Source organism: Chinchilla lanigera, unplaced genomic scaffold, assembly GCF_000276665.1.
Source record: "Chinchilla lanigera isolate Chin_1 unplaced genomic scaffold, ChiLan1.0 scaffold00028, whole genome shotgun sequence".
Classification (NCBI taxonomy): Eukaryota; Metazoa; Chordata; class Mammalia; order Rodentia; family Chinchillidae; genus Chinchilla; species Chinchilla lanigera.
In genome coordinates, this window is record NW_004955429.1 from 23,350,223 (window position 1) to 23,366,090 (window position 15,868).

The window sequence follows — 15,868 nt, forward strand, 5'->3', positions numbered from 1 at the left end:
TTTTTTCAAAGGCCCAACTCTTTGATTCATTAATTCATTGTAGTGTTTTCTTTGTCTCAATTGCATTTATTTCTACCCTGACCTTTAAAATCTCTTCCCTTCTTTGGGCTTTGGGCTTGACTTGTTCTTCTTTCTCTAAAAGTTTGAGCTGCAGCATTAGGCTATTTATTTGTTCTCATTCTGTTTTCCTCATGTGTGAGTTCACTGCTATAAACTTCCCCATGAGGACTGCTTTCAGTGCATCTCACAGATTCTGGTAAGTTATATTTGCATTTTTGTTTGTTTGTAGATACTGTTTAATTTCTTCTTTAATTTCATCTATGACCCATTGGTTGTTCAGGAGGCTGTTATTTAACATCCATGTGTTTATGACATTTTTGTGGTTCCTTTTGTCATTAATTTCCAATTTCATTGCAGTATGGTCAGATAGTATGCAGGGATAATTTCAATTCCTTTGCATTTACTTAAGCATGTTCTATGGGCTAGTACATGGTCTTTAAAATAGCAGCTGAGAAGAATGTGTGTTCTGATGTTGTGGGGTAGAACACTCTGTGTACATTGACTAAGTCCATTTGTTCACAAGTTTTGTTCAGTTCTGTTATTTTTTTTGCTGATTTTTTGTCCAGTTGACTTTTCTCTTTGTGGCAATGGGGTATTAAGAGTCCCCATTACAATAGTGTTATTAGTTATTTGGTTTTTCATGTCTACTAAGGTTTATCTTATATAGTTGGGTGCTCCCATATTAGGTGCATACATATTTATGATTGTTATCTCTTCCTCTTGAAGTTTTCCCCTCACAAGTATGTAGTGACCTTTTTTATCACCTTTGATCATTCTTGGTTTGAAGTTCACATTGTCTGCAATCAGAATAGCTACCCCTGCTTTTTTTGGGGGGTTCCAATTGCATGAAGAATTGTTTTCCAACCTTTGATTTTCAGTCCATGAATTTCCTTTTGAGTTAAATGTGTTTCTTATATACAGCATATTGTTGGATTTTGTTTCTTGATCCACTCTGCCAGTCTGCTTCTCTTGATTGGTGAATTGATGCTGTTTACATTAATAGTTATAACTGTTATGTATTGGTTTATCTTTGTCATGTTATTTACTTGCTGTTGGTTTCCTACTTTCACTCTCTGTTTAATTGCTTTCTCTGCTAGATTGTTCCTTTCTATAGTTGTTCTTGAGGTTGTGGTAATTTTTAGCTCTTTCTAGAATATCTTTTAGTAGTCTTTGTAGGGTTGGTTTTGTGCTCATGAAGTTCTTTAGTTGTTCTTTGTCATGGAAGTATTTTATTTCTCCATTAAAATTTGAAGGATAGTTTTGCAAGATACAACCATCTGTGTTGGAAGTTGTTTTGTTTTAGGACCTGGAATACTTCACTCCAAGCTCTTCTTGATTTGATAGTTTGTATTGAGAAATCTGCTGTGATTCTGATGGGCTTTCCTTTATAGGTGATCTGTTTCTTTTCTCTAACAGCTTTTAATATTCTATCCTTTTTCTGGATTTCTGGGATCTTGATTATTATATGTGTGGGTGCAGTTTATTTTGGTTATGGCTTGTTGGAGTTCTATATGCCTCACCTGTATGGCAGATTCTTTTTCCATACTTGGGAAATTTTCTGCTATTACTTCTGCAAATAGTCTACTTATGTCATTTGTGTTGACTCCTGCTGTTTCATTGATGCCTATCAGTCTTACATTGTTTTTCTTTGCATCATCTTGCAGCTGTTGAATTATTTCCTGGTTCCTTACAATTTTTGAGAGATCTTTCCTTTCATGATGGCCCTCTGCAATGCTGTCTTCAAGATCTAGAAGTCTGTCTTTGGCTTTATTCAAGTGGTTTTACCAGCTTTTGATGGAAGTTTTGATTTCCTGGATATCTGTATGAATCTGTTTCACACATTCTAGTTCTCTCCGGTATTGTTCATTTAATGTTTCCATTATTTTTCTATGCTCCTCTATTTTTTTATATATGTCCTCTTTAGATGTGCTGAGCAATTCTTTCATTATTGTTGTCATTTCATTTTTTACGTGAGAGATTATTTCTGATCTGATGTCTTCTATGGCTTTTTTACTTCAGTTGCAATCATTTCAGAGATTTCAGGTGTGTAACTTCTGAGTTCTCCTATGTCGATGTCTCTTGGACTTGTTCTGATTAGGGTGGAGTTCTGAGATTGCATTTTGGTCCTTTGTCTTGTCATTTTGGATGTTGGAAGCAAAGTGCTGGGCCTCACTCTTCCTGGGCAGCTCAGTCTCTAGGGTCCCTGGATTTCCTGGTTGTCAGGCTTGCCTCATGATGGCAGCAGAAGGTGTGTCCTTGGGGTCTGGGATCCCCACACAGTTGATGGAATGTACAGCTCAGAGGAGAGCCCCCAATGGCAATGGAGCACTGGCCTTCAGGAAAAGGGTCCCCAGGCAGTTGACTGAGGATCCAGGGGCCTTGTGCTGACCCACAATGTTAGTGCAACATGGGGTGCTGGATCAGGGTCCTCAGGCAGCTGATGGGGTGTACCTGTCTCTTCAGGGCCTCAGGTACAACCCACAATGTCAGTGGGACTTGGAGCACCTGGAGTTCCCCAGACAGATGACAGAGGGCACCCAGGACCTCAGGCATGACTCACAATGTCCGTGAGGCATGGGGTGCAGGTCCCAGTTCCCCAGGCAGCTGGCTGATGGCACCCAGGACTCCTGTGTGATGCACAATGACCACAAAGCACAGGGCACCAGTCCAAGTTCCCCAGGTGGCTGGCTAATGTTGCCCTGAACTCAGGCATGACTCACAATGTCCACAGAGCATGGGGCCTCAGTCCAGTTCCCCAGGAAGCTGGCTGATGGCAACCGGGACTAACACGTGACCTACAATAACCATGGAGTTCAGGGCACCAGTCCGAGTTCCCCAGGTGGCTGGCTCATGGTGCCCTGAACTCGGGCATGACTCACAATGTCCACAGAGCATGGGGGCATCAGTCTGAGTTCCCTGGGCAGCTGGCTGATGGTGACCCGGACTAATGCATGACCTGCAGTAACCACGGGGCGTGGGAAACCAGTCCAAGTTCCCCAGGCAGCTGGCTAATGGCACCCTGAACTCAGGCACAACTCATCCATCACAAGGAATTTGTACCTGTACATGACATGTCTTACTTCAAACAATAGTTTCAAGCCTTAAAAATGTCATTTTATGATGATAAATAGATCTGATAATCAAGAGAACATGTAGTCCTAAACATATGGATCAACTAGCAGACTGTCCGATACAAGAAGTAAAATCTGATAGATCTGCAAAAAGAAATATACAAATCTACAATTATAAATCAGTAACAGATAAAAGCAAATGGACTGAAAATCAACAACGACATAGAAGACTAAGACACAATATCAACCAACTTGACCTGACTGGCATCTGTAGAACACTCCATTCAACTGCAGAACCCACATCCATTTCAAGTGCAACCAATGAGCTTACCAAGGTGCAGAGCTCTAGTGCATCAGTCAAGGCACAATCCATGTGAAGGGACTAGAGTAATATACATGGTCTCTGATCACTGTGAAAATAAATTGCATATCAGTAATAGAAAAATCTCCAAATAATTGTAAACAAGAACACATTTCTAAGTAATTAGTGAGTCAAAGAAGAAATTGCATGATTACTTGAAAAGGAAAAAGCATTTCACAAGATACATTTGTTCCTGTTTTTAAAAAAAAAATACAGCCAATTAGAAATAAAAGTGAACTTTCTCAGCCTGAGACATTTACAGAAAATCTACAACTAACATCATAATTAAGGAAAAGACTAAATCCTTTCACTCTCCTGAGATCAAGAATAGAACAAAGATATCTGCTCTTATAAACTTTATTCAACACTGTATTGTGCTGGAACTTCTCACTGGAGAAATAGGAAAGAACAATAAATTAAAGACATTCAGTTTACAATGTGAAAAGCACAGGCACCTTACTTTACAATAGGATCATCTATAATCAACATACTGAACTAGTGAGTTTTGCAAGTCTGAGGGTGTACTATCAATATACAAAATCAAGTTTATTTCTATACACCAGTAATAAACAATTGGGAGTTAGAATTAAGAAAAATAATGTCACTTAAAATTGCATCAAGAATATAAAGTAGAAATAGTGTTACCAACACATACGTAAGATACTACCAAAGTTTGCTTATAGAAATTAAAGAAAACCTAGATAAATTGAAAAACACACATTGTAGATCAGAAAATGCACTATGGTTAGCACATCACTTCTCCCCAGATTGATTGCTTTAAAGATTTAACACAGTCCCACACATTTCTAGTAGAAACTGGGGCTGAGGGGGTGGCCTGCTCAGAGAGGCATGGAAGACACACACCCTCCCCACCGCCCCATATCTGACCCTATGGGTATTTCCATCTGGTGGCCCGTAAGTGATGTCCTTCATAGTAAAGTGGTAAGCACCCCCAAAGGTACATGACCCACCACCCCATCTCTGGACAGGATGTCAGGGTGCAGTGCTGGCTAGATCTGCATCTTCTACCCTTCCAACATCAGGTTGACATAGCAGCGGACGAGGAAGACCAAATGCAGACATGAAGCTCTCAGGGACCAGATCTGCAGAAGTCAGAAGCTTCCAGGAGTGGGAGGCCACGGCAGTGCTTCTGCAGATGAGCAAACATGTACAAGCCATGTGTAACACAACAGCTGCCTGAGCTCACGGTCCTGAAACAGGGCCACATCCTCAGTCCTTCATCCCCATCACGGGAATTCGTACTGGCCTGGTTCCCGCAGAACTGTGGTCACTGGAGCTGTGGCCACTGTCACAATGTGAAAATGAAAAAGTTCAGGCATAAAGGGAGGGAGCTGTGCTTGGGCTACAGCAGTGATAGGGTTCAGAGCTCTCCTGTGACTCTCATAGCTTCTGTATCATGCAGTGGCTGCCTTTGTGTGTGGCCATGAAGCAAGACTTGTTCAAGACCTTGTGCCTTCCAGACCCCTGACTCCAGTTTCTGCAAAGGACATTTAAATGTGTCTGCCTTCCTACTTGTGTAATGTGAAAATGTGGGGGGCCCAGCCACCTTCTACCCACCTCAACCTCTCCCACACTGACCTGGGTCCCCAGTCCACCCCACTGAGTCTCCGTTCCAGCAGAACCTGAGCTGTGGCAGCTCCGTCCCTACCTTAATTCATGTCACACTGAGCTTCATTTCCGTCCTTCCTTCTTCCAAATAAGAATCTGGGCATGAATTTGTCTTTCCAAAATTTTTACCATGACGAGTTGATTAGTTAATGAAAGGAGAAGAAGATTCTTAAATCTTGAGAGTAGAAATAAATTGAATACTTGAAAAAATTTTCTAGGAAGAAATCCTTTGACCTGTACCTTGTGCCATGTGTGAAAAATGAACACAAAAATGGATTGCAGACCTAAATAGAAAGCCTAAAACTATCTTCTAGAATATATAAATAATATCTTTGTGACTTTATATGAGCCAAAGATTTCTTGAGTATGACACCAAAACATGATGCATAAGAGAAAAAAAGATAAATTGGATTTTATCAAAATTATGTTCATCACAGCTTCATTTGTACTACCAAATACTTGAAGTAATTCAAATATCCATCAACCAAGATAAATACTCCAATAGTAGGTTTTAGGGGAAGCTTTGCAGGATTTTTCAATTTACGGTCTAGAAGAAAATAATGCCTAATTTTTTTTTTTTTTTTTTTTTTTTTGGTTTTTCTCCGGTACCGGGAACCGAACTCACGACCTTGCGCTTGCCAGACAGGAGCTTTTGCTGCTGAGCTAAATCCCCAGCCCCAGTGCCTAATTATTTTTAAGCATCCTGTATTGAGCATGGTGGGTAAGGACTTGGAAGCGGCCCTTTCAGCTGAGCAGAGGTTGGAATGAGAAAGGGGACAGGAGGACTTGGCCTTTTACTTCAACTGCAGCTGCTTTTGTCCTGGGGCCTGTGAGATCAAACATGGCTCACCACCACACGATGAGCACTGCCCTTCCAAAACACAGCTGGTCTATTCTACGTGAGAAAAGGGTACGCTTCCTAACAACACGAAGAATCCATGCCGCCCTTACCATGCTAAGGGTTCACGTGCCCTTCCTGCACTAGGCTGTATTCCAGAGCTTCCTCACACCACGTCACAATGAATAGTGCCAGGTTCCCCCTGCCCCGTGCTGAGGACTAGGAGAGGCAGATGAGCAAAGCTATGCAAAGGCATGTTTCATGCCACCCTGCCACAAATGCAGTCCTGTAACTTAGCATGCCACACGTCAGCTGGGTGACCTCGGGCAGGTTTCTTAACTACTTGGAGCCTCAATTTTTTCATCTGCAAAATGGATTCAATAGTGTTGGCCTTCCAGGGGGTCATAAATAATCTACATACAACTCCTTCCCTAGCTTACTTAGTAATAAACATTATCATTATTAATACTCTTATATTGATGTGTGTGCTATAAAAATGCATATATTTACATTACAAATCAACCTCTTAAATGAATGCAAAGCAGCAGTCATATTATTTTAATTAACTTGCCGTGCCAGAGAGGTAATAAAAAGAATGATATTAGCATTTTTCCTCCGTGTGCCTGTCATAAATTAGGCCATGAGGTACGTGTTTTTTTCCAAGCTACCCTTGTCCCAACCCCTGTGGGCACACAGGGCCAGCTGGAGAGGGGAGTGGATGGATTCCCGCTGCTCTGCCCTGTGGCCTTGGTGAGAGGCGCCCGCTAGGGTGTTTGCCCCCAAGCTGTGTGATTATGACTCGACCTTGCAGAACCTTAATGCGGAGCAAAGGGCCCTGGGCTTCCATCAGGCACTGCCGGTGGGTCTTTCCACCTGACACGTGAGTTCCTGCCTCTTCCTGTAAAGATAATTCATGCTCCTTGGCAGCACCGTGCAATGCACAATGCCGGTGCCAGGAACCTCCTGCAAACTTCAGCAAGGCTGCGCTGTAATATCCACTAGATTAATCCAGCCATCTAAAATGCATTTTTTAAAAGCCAAAGGTCTTTCCCATGAATAACCTGGCGAGTATTTGAGCTTCATGATAATTTCCCTCTAATGGAGTTTGGGAAAATGAAGTGGGAGTTATTAGTCAGATTTATAAGGCTGCCTCCTGAGAAAATAGAGATGAAGAGGGCTGACTTAGCAGACAAGGTGCACTGGTTATCGACCTAGCACAGGAGCAGGAGCTGGCCGGAACTGTGTAGAGCCTAAAAGTAATCCTCACCCAACCACTGCTTTTCCTGTGCTCTCGACAGAGGGGCAGAAGGCGGGCTGTGTCCCATGACGCAGGACGCACCGCACACACTTCCTCACCACATCCGCATCTTGGATGCAAGACGCCACCTAAGAGACCATCACGGTGCTGTTGCAGGTGGAGCGTGCACAAAGCTCCGACAGCCTTTGCAGGGAGGAAAGCTACCTCATCGGAGCTCAGACGCACCTTCAAGAAAGCGGTACCTTGTATGGGAAAGTGGCTGCCCGAGGCTCAAGAAAGAAAAGAAAGCAAATTCCTTGGTATGGGGTTGAGGGAGACTTGCTGCCTGGGGGAAGAGGTGTGCTGAGGCATAAGCGTGGAGTTAGAGTTCGGGGACACCACACAGATACTGGGCACCCGGGAAGGGTGGGGGGCTCCAGAGTGGGCAGCGTGTTTGCCACCCGTGGGTCAGGGGCCGGGCCGGGGCTCAGGGCCGAGGTCCAAGCCACGAGCCGGGGATGCTCTTGTTCCTGTTAAGCAACGACAGCACTTTACCAGGCTTTCATGATAAAGTACAACAGGCTGGCGGCACAAACAGCAGAAACTTACTCTGTCACAGTGCTGGAGGCAGAACCTCCAAGATTTGGTGCTGGCAGGTCTGGTCTCGCCCAAGGCCTCTCTCCTTCACTCTCGGGCCTCCTAACCCCCGTCTCTGTGCGGTCTTTCCTCTGTGTGTACACATCTCTGATGTGTCCGCTTCCTAGGACACTCGTCCTGGTGGGTTAGGACCACACCTTCATGATCTCACTTAAGCTTGATCACCTCTTTAAAGATCCCTTCTCCAGATACAGTCTCTGCTGGAGTGTGGATGTTGACTGCTCCCCCAAAGTCCCACATATTGAATCTCAGCCCCCCAGGCAGCACTGGGAGGTGGTAGAAGCCTAAAAGGCGAGGCGTAGGTGAGGTCTTTAGGTCGTTGGAGGCACAGCCTTAAAGGGAACTGTGGGATGCTGCGCTCTTCCTCTTTTTCTTTCGCTCCCTGTCCACGAGCTCAGCTGTTCACCCACCAGAAGCCCAAAGCAATGGTCCACTTCATGCTGGGCTAGAACTTCCAAAAGCATGAGTCAAAATAAGTCTTTTCTTTTTTGGAGTTAATTATCTCAGCTATTTTGTGATAGTAACAGAAAGCTGACTAGCACAGTCACATTCTTAGGTCCTGAAGGCTGACTTCAGTGCGTAAATGTAAGGGGTGGGGGCCCAACTCAGCCCATAACAGGAACTGGAATTGTTGTGATTATAATGATAATGTAAAGCCACAGTGGTCACAGCTTATGGGGCTGTGCCTACAACACAACCTCAAAATTTACAAATGAGACAGGTAGCATTATTATCCACGTTTCAGAGATTAAGAACCCAGGGCATTCTCTCTCTAAGAAACTCACCCAGGCCACCTGGTGCTTGAGACCGCACTTCTGATCTTCTGCCTCTGCTCTGGTGTTTGTTACTGAAAAATATGCAAAAAATGGGCAAGACCTAAAACAAACAGTCGCTCATGATCTTCTCTACCTTCCTTAACCGTGTTAACATCTTGGCCATTGTGTTGTTGGTGAAAGGGCCACAGGGGGGGTCTACACATTGCGCCCAGAGAGCACCCTCGGGTGTGGAACAGGGCACGGACACGGGGCTGACCTGAGTGTGACAAGCCGGTGCCCTAACCACCTGTGCGGGCCGAGCCCCGCTGAAAACAAGACAGAGTAATTACCAGCAGAATGCTCACGGGACTGAGCTGGTGGATTTTCCTCCCATATCACCTGTATTTCCTGTATTTTTCAAATGTGCTCTCACAGCATGTGGGCACAGTGACCCCTGAGAGCAGTCTTGAGAACAATAAATGTCATAAGAGGAAAGTCAGATGGTGGCCGCTCAGAGCAGCCGGCCAGCCCTGGAGGGTTTCTCAGAGGGGAAGGGACACGAAGACAGCCGACGCTGCGATCTGTGAGGAAACTGGTTGCAAACAACATCCTGAGTGAGCAAAGCAACAAAAGAGCCACCTCCCTAAGAGCGGCCCAGCGAGGCCTTCCAAATAGTAAAAATGACGCAGGCCGTCGGAAACAGAGTTCCAGCTTTCCGTCGGAGCTTCCTGAGCCAGGGCAAACAACAAGCCCGGAAGAAGAAGCTGCACTGCCTAAGGCCCGGGGGTCTTGTGACTGCCAACTGCGCCAAGACCCCTGAGGGCCCAGAGAGCTCCGATCTTGTCCCCCCGCCAGGGGGAGGGTCAGCTCCTCCCACACCGCTAGTGCCTGAGCAGAACCAGACAATGCACGGCTTCCACCCACAGCAGCCCAGGGCCTCGCCAAGCTTGTGTTGCAGACAGCAAGGCTGGCCCTGGATAGGGACCCACCGCAGGCCTGGGTTGCAGCTGGGCATGTGTCCCGCCACAGGCCACCTGCTTCCTCCCGGGCTGCACAGCCAGGAGCCAGCGGGGTGGACACAATGAGCTGGACCCACGTCAGATTCTTAGGGGAAGAAAACCAGCCTTTGTGGAGCAGGGGATTGGGGCAGGATATCTACAACTGTTTCCAGAGAAGCTGGGTCCAGACCCTGCCCTCCCCAAGCACTTCCGAAACGTGGTGCAACATGCTCGGCTCTTTAAATATCCAGACCCAGAATAAACGCGCATGCAGCATTTCCCCAGCACCGGGCCCACGAGGCCACCAGCTGAGTCACAGAGTTTGCAAATGCACGAGCTGGGGTGGGCTTCAGAGATCAAGATCAGCAAGGTAGGCTCAGAAGAGAAGGACCAGGGCTGAGGGCTCCCACCGGCGCAGGCACCCTGCCACCTTGCTGGGAGTGTCACTTCACGGCACCTCCACTGCCCCACCTGGGGCTTTTAATTGAGATGCATCGCTCATGGCAGAGCTGGGGCTAAAACCGGGTCTGCAGACTGACTCTCTGGACCTGGTGATTCTGGGGCCCGGCGATTGCCTGCATTAAAAGTTGTTAGATGTGCTTTCTTTGAGAGCCCTCCAAATAGACTTAGACAGATTTCCGAAAGTTCTAAATTTTTACCTTCTTGGCTTATAGAGATTGTTTATTTTTGTTTTTCGTTTAAAAATTTTTTTACCTCTTGTAGATGCCTTTTATCAACCCTCAAGATGGGGAACACACAGAAACAGAGCTGGTCTGCTGAAGCGGGGACAGCGACAAGGCCCCTTCCCCCGCACTTCCCTCTACCCCTGCCCCGTAGACCAAGTCCCGGGATTGGGGCTGGAGGCAGTCAATGCCCAGGCACTGGAGCAGTTCACGCCCTAAAAGCTTGCCCATATCTGAGAATCCCTTGGCTCACCATTATGTGAACCTGGAGAGCGAAGGAAACTTCCCTAGGCTCCTACCCAATCCTGTACCAAACTCGGTAAGGTGAGAGGAGAGGGTCGTGCACAAAATGTGCAGCCTAAGCCTAACACAAATTCTCGGTTCTTTCATTCATCCAGCAAAAATCAGCTGAGCATATCCTACGTTTGGATCTTAAAGGTCCCCAAAAAAAACGTATGGTAAAGCCTTTGTCTCTAGTGAGACAGTATTGGAGATGGTGAAAACCCTAAGAGATGGAGCTGATTAAAGGTCTCTAGGCATCAGGGGTGTGTCCCTTAGGGGGAGAGTGAGACCCCAGCCCCTCCTTCTCTTTCATTTCCTGTCCACAAAGTGAGCAGTTTTGCTCCACAGGCTCTTGCCATGATGCGCTCACCCAAAGCAATGGGCCAAAAAATCATAGACTGAACCCTCTAAAGCGGCGAACCAAAATGAACCTTACCTCTTTATAAGTTACTAATAGCAGCTACTTGCTATAGTAACAAAAAGCTAGCTAACACTCAGTGTCAGCCACAGTGACACACACAGCAGATAGCACAACACAACTCATGGTCTACATCCTTCAGGAGACTATGTGCCGAATCTGGCATATAAACACAAAGACAGTTATGAACACTTCAGGTCCAACGTTTTTCAGAGATTCCTGATCCAGAGCTCCTCTCTCCTGCAAGGAACTCAAAGGATTCATGGATGAAGAGATGTTTGAAGAATCTAGGTCTCAGTAGCTGGATCTGAGGCAGGAGTGTGCTTCTGAATGAGAAAATCACACATGCAAAGGCCCAGTGGCTATGGGGTCACTCGGCAGGCAGTCAGAGACTGTGAAGTGAGGCACATCCCCTGCAGTTGGCCAGGCAGCAGCCCTACTAGAAAGCATGGGAGCGTGCAAGAATTGTGAGCTTCTGTGGACCCTGGATGGAATCCAGATGGTGCTGAAGAGAGAGATCAGGCACTGAGGTAGACCGGGCCCAGAGCTCGGAGGACCTGCAGAGGTGCTATGCTCTACTCTGCTCGTTGTAGTTAGCTGCTCAGAGGGGTTTGTTTGTTCTTTGCCTTTGCACTGAGCTATATTCCCAGCCTTTCTGCATTTGTTACTTTGAGACAGGTCTAATTCAAAGAGCTCAAACTTGTGATCCTCCTGCCTCAGCCTCCCGGACTGTTGGGATTACAGCCACGCACTACCACACCCAGTTAGTTGCTAAGAGTTTTTGAGCACAGGACAGCAGGCTGCAGCTTTCGGCAGCTGGGCCCAGCAGTGGTGTAAGGTCTGACAGGAAGGGATATAAAGGCCACAGAGGCGGTCGGAGGGACTGCTGTGATGACAGGGTCAACTTTGGAAGCCAAAGGAGAGGAAGCGCAGAGAGGACAGCAGGCTCGGAGCGGGAGCCAGAGGCGGTTGCACATGTCTTTTGTCCACTCCGGGAAGTGTGGCGGGGCCTCCTGCGGGTGGGGTGGCCACACGGGCTGCATGATCTAGGCCCGATTGCTTCAGCCGTTGGGGACTTGGTGCAAAGCGCTAGCTCCACCGTTGGCGAGGCTTTGCCTACATCCCTGCAAAGACCTCAAGGCTGGTGGAAAGAGAGCCTGACCCCACGGAGGACTGCCGATTCCAGCGGTGCCCACAGCTCCCCATCTGACGCTGCTCTCCCTCTCTCCTCCCCAGTGAGAGAAAGCGGGAAGTGAGGCTTCCCTGCAGCAAAGACGGCCACCGCGAGAAGAGCGAGAAAGGAGATCCCCCTCCATATTTTCCAGCTGATCTCTGTTCGTCAGGGTAAACAGCACCAAAAATAATCACGGCTGCTTGCCACTTGAATATTATTATCTGAACAGTTGGTGGATATGGACTGTTTTTAAAACAAGCTATCAAAACAAACCAGGGAGAACATCTGTGGGGCCACAGGCCTGGGAGTCGGGGAGGAAGGAAGCCAAGGAGCCGCCAGCCCTCCCTCAGGTGTCTTCCCAGGCGGCCGACCCCGCTGGCCAAGGGGAGGGGGCCGGGTGGCTGGAGGCAGCGCCCGGGGGAGAGAAGTATCTGGCACACAAACAAACCCTGGGCAGGACGAGAAATCCGGCTTCTGAACGCCGTGAGGCACAGGTGAGCTGCAGAGGAGACGCGCGGGCTCCTGGAAGCCGACCCCAGCAGGGCCTGGGTCAGTCTGAAGTGCACACGTCAGAGGTTATTTATAGCCCAAGGCTGAAATCCGTGTTATTTATTATGATGTTTATAAAAATAAATCATAGGCCTTTCCTTCCTTGCCTTCCAGCTGGGTATAGAGCGGTTTCAGGTATATAACTTCTTCGCTTTGTTTAGCTTATTTCCCTTATAAAATTTAGCTAACGAGGACAAGGATAACATTATTTAAAAGTGGGGCCCAGGCGGAGGAAGGTGAGCCAAGCGGAAAGACAGCGGAGCTGGGTGGCGGCCGCCGCAGGGGAGCTGGGTCACCGCGTGGCCCCGGGCCTGCCCTGCTTTCCTTCTTGTTGGCCTGGAGCTGGGAGCAGCTTTCAAAACAGTTCTTCAGAGGCGTCTTCTCGGGGGCTTTGTTTATGGTCTTTGTGTGTGGTGATTTTTTTTTAAAAGTAGAGAAAGGATTTCCACAGGCAGAATCACTTCCTTCCTTCCCTCTATTCCACTCTCCGGGTCCCCTAAGTAGACCATATAAACCCTCCCCCTGCCTCTCTCCCTTGGGGTCTCCCCAGCATGTCGGGTGTTGTGTGAGAAACGCACCCTGTAATTTCAGAATGAAGGGGAGCAGGTTTGAAGGTTTGGGGTGATGCTGTGCTCAGCCTGCATTCTCCAATCAGTTTCATCAGTAATAAATGTGCTGCTTTGATCTGGAAAAATAAAAATGATTAACGGCCCCTGGGCTAGGGCACTGCACAAACTGGAGATATAACAAAGGAGACAATGGATAGAAACACCCCCGTGGTTCTACACTCAGAGCCTAGGCCTTGGCGTGGCTTCTAGACCCATTTTCCTGCTCTTCCTGCCTGGCATGTGACCCCCGGGGAGAATCCCACACCGCCTCAGCCAGCGGCTCTCAGCTGCTGGGTCTCTGTCTTCTCTCAGCGATCAGAAGCTACAGCCTAGGGGTTTCCCTGGCCATGGAAAAGGTGGCAGCCCTCCAGCCAACCCAGAGGCCCAGAGCGCCTCGGCCGGTCAGCGTCCTGAGGTTCCCAGAGGCGGGAAGGACCAGCGAGATGTCTCGTCTGTGAGGCCGTCACTGTGTGGGGCCTTCCAGGCCAAGGACAGAGAAAATCTTCAATTTTGGCCAGCACGGATGCTCTATATGAGGCCTTGAAAAGGGAGAGCGGAAGCTGCACCACAATAAGGAGTTGTAGCCAACGTGGGAGGGACTAGGAGGCTGTCCATGGCGGAGTCGGAGACAGAGGGGAGGGAGAAGCCAGGCCAGAGCAGGCCTGAGGGGAAGCCAGGAGCTCTGGCAGGTTTGTGTCGATGAGAGGAGGAACAGCGCGGGGGTGGTCCTAAGAGGGGCACGCGTGCTCAGAGCCGGGCTGACAGGAAAGGGAGACGCAAGTAGAAGAGGGCCTGAGATTCGCTGGCACAGACTGGAGAATTTTTGCCAGGAAAGGCTCAGGCGCTGGGGCCAGGAAGATTGCTCGCCTCAGGAGAACCAGGGGCAAATGTGGCCCTGGGCTCTGCGTGGGCACAGCCCAAGGTCTGGGCGCTGGAGCGTGGGGTTTCCTGAAGGAGAGGGCTTCAAGCCCACTAACTTCCCAACCCCGGCTGCTGAACAGGGGCCTGCCCTCCTGGTGTAAGGATGAGGAGGAGGTTTTGGAATGCTTCAGGCCGTGAACAGGAAGCCACGCAGGTAGGGAAAAATGTAAGATGGTGCCTTTACTTCTACTTTTTTGTATGATAATAAGAGCTTTCTACCAAATTAAGAGCAGGATCAGCTTCAATGTGTAATAATGACCAGCAGCAACACAGATGGCTCTAACAGATGTGAGCGTGAAAGGAGCTAGACACACGTGAGTACTTAGGGTAAGATTACGTATCTATGCGCTTCAGAAGCAGACAAAGCACAAACTAATCTGTGCATCTGGTGGGCAAAAGACAGGGCACCCGTGGGGTACTGACCAGCAGGGAGCACCCGTGGGGTTCTGACCAGCAGGGAGCACCCGTGGGGTACTGACCGGCAGGGAGCACCCGTGGGGTACTGACCGGCAGGGAGCTCCAGGAGTTTTCCGAGTGTTTGGCCTGGGTAATGGTTACACTACATGTAATGAAAGTCCTCCAGCTGCATAAGAACCACGCACTTTACCGCATGTCAGTGCAGATCACCGAAAGGTTTCCAAAGTGCAGTGCATAAGTGTACTGGGTTCCTATCGCTGCTGTAACAAATTAGCATAAATTTAGTGGCTCAAAGCGATGCAAATTTGCCGACTTGCAGTTCTGGAAGACACACACACACGGCGGCGCCCCAACAGGGCGGTTTCCACTCTGCAGACTTGAAGGGAGGAATAAGCTTTTCTGCCTTTTCATACCGACCTTTTCTGTGGCTGCTGGGAATCGAACTCAGGACCTTGCACTAGCCAGGCAGGTGTTGTATCTAGCCCTTGAGCTATGTCCCTGGCTTCCTGCCTTTGCATGATTTAGAAGTCACCTTCCCTGCTTGGCTCAGGGACACTTCCTGAGCCACTCGGGCCTCATCACAGCACTGGGGCTGAAGGCAGAGTGCCTTTGACCTTCTTTACAAGTTTGTGACAATAGCACAAAACAGACTGAGACTGTGGTGCCTTCTCATCCAGATGCAGTTTCCCTCTGCGGGCTGAGAAGGGAGACCCCATCACGGCCGTTCACCGGAAGGGCCCCCTTTCAGGTTCTCTTTCCTGTAGAGGCCCGCAGTCCTCCTGAGTAACCAGAAAATGGATGTTTTTGCCAACCATAATTGTTGGCTCCGGGACCCCAATGGCTTGGGCCATTCTGCTGTGACCAAGTAACTGTTTACCTCCCTTCCTCACGCTGGGGGAATGCTGCTCACCGTGCTCCACAGGGAGTGTGAGGCAGCTGACAGAGCCAGCCTAACCCGACTGCGACCTCGGGCTGCCCGGATCACACAGCCTAGGGCAATACAAAGACCCTGGGTGGCAACTGGGTGTCCTCTCGCTAGCTCACACTAGATGGGCGACACGGATTCCTGTCCTCTTCCTCACGAGCCCAGGGGAGGCTGCTTCGCTGTGCCCTCCCTCGCTGAGCCCCCAGGGCTCCTGCGCCCAGGGCGGTCACTCTGCAGTGCTGCCAGGTGACATACGGTCCCTCAGGGGTAACCGCTGCTCACGAA